The sequence below is a fragment of the Enhydra lutris genome, unplaced genomic scaffold, assembly GCF_002288905.1.
Source record: "Enhydra lutris kenyoni isolate GAN:26980312 unplaced genomic scaffold, ASM228890v2 scaffoldscaffold81, whole genome shotgun sequence".
Classification (NCBI taxonomy): Eukaryota; Metazoa; Chordata; class Mammalia; order Carnivora; family Mustelidae; genus Enhydra; species Enhydra lutris.
In genome coordinates, this window is record NW_019154165.1 from 4,155,389 (window position 1) to 4,156,890 (window position 1,502).

General features: G+C 38.3%; 1 protein-coding gene across 1 annotated transcript in view; it reads left to right on the top strand.

Annotated features, from left to right (window-relative positions):
- The window catches only part of LOC111161014 (oligophrenin 1), a 540,219-nt gene that overhangs the window by 338,385 nt on the left and 200,332 nt on the right, over window positions 1-1,502 (top strand). The gene's annotated exons all lie outside the window — the stretch shown is intronic.

Genomic DNA, 1,502 nt, shown 5'->3' on the forward strand with positions numbered 1-1,502 from the left:
GTTAGGGGCATAGATATTTAAAATTGTTAGATCTTCTTGTTGGACAGTTCCTTTGAGTATGATATAGTGTCCTTCCTCATCTCTTATTATAGTCTTTGGCTTAAAATCTAATTGATCTGATATAAGGATTGCCACTCCTGCTTTCTTCTGATGTCCATTAGCATGGTAAATTCTTTTCCACCCCCTCACTTTAAATCTGGAGGTGTCTTCGGGTTTAAGATGAGTTTCTTGTAGGCAACATATAGATGGGTTTTGTTTTTTTATCCATTCTGATACCCTGTGTCTTTTGATTGGGGCATTTAGCCCATTAACATTCAGGGTAACTATTGAGAGATATGAATTTAGTGCCATTGTATTGCCTGTAAGGTGACTGTTATTGTATATTGTCTCTGTTTCTTTCTGATCTACTACTTTTAGGGTCTCTCTTTGCTTAGAGGATCCCTTTCAATATTTCCTGTAGAGCTGGTTTGGTATTTGCAAATTCTTTCACTTTTTATTTGTCCTGGAAGCTTTTAATCTCTCCTCCTATTTTCAATGATAGCCTAGCTGGATATAGTATTCTTGGCTGCATGTTTTTCTCGTCTAGTACTCTGAATATATCATGCCAGCTCTTTCTCGCCTGCCAGGTCTCTGTGGATAAGTCTGCTGCCAATCTAATATTTTTACCATTGTACGTTACAGACTTCTTTTCCTGGGCTGCTTTCAGGATCTTCTCTTTGTCACTAAGACTTGTAATTTTTACTATTAAGTGACGGGGTGTGGACCTATTCTTATTGATTTTGAGGGGGGTTCTCTGAACCTCCTGGATTTTGATGCTTGCTCCCTTTGCCATATTGGGGAAATTCTCTCCAATAATTCTCTCCAATATACCTTCTGCTCCCCTCTCTGTTTCCTCTTCTTCTGGAATCCCAATTATTCTAATGTTGTTTCGTCTTATGGTGTCACTTATCTCTCGAATTCTCCCCTCGTGGTCCAGTAGCTGTTTGTCCCTCTTTTGCTCAGCTTCTTTATTCTCTGTCATTTGGTCTTCTATATCGCTAATTCTTTCTTCTGCCTCATTTATCCTAGCAGTGAGAGCCTTCATTTTTGATTGCACCTCATTAATAGCTTTTTTGATTTCAACTTGGTTAGATTTTAGTTCTTTTATTTCTCCAGAAAGGGCTTTTATATCTCCCGAGAGGGTTGCTTTAATATCTTCCATGCCTTTTTCGAGCCCAGCTAGAACCTTGAGAATCGTCATTTTGAACTCTATATCTGACATATTACCAATGTCTGTATTGATTAGGTCCCTAGTCTTTGGTACTGCTTCTTGTTCTTTTTTTTTGTGGTGAATTTTTCCGCCTTGTCATTTTGTCCAGATAAGAGTATATGAAGGAGCAAGTAAAATACTAGAAGGGTGGCAACAACCCCAGGAAAATATGCTTTAGCCAAATCAGAAGAGATCCCAAATCGTGAGGGGGGAGAAAGGGGATAAAAAGAGGTTCAGAAAGAAAAAAAAAAAA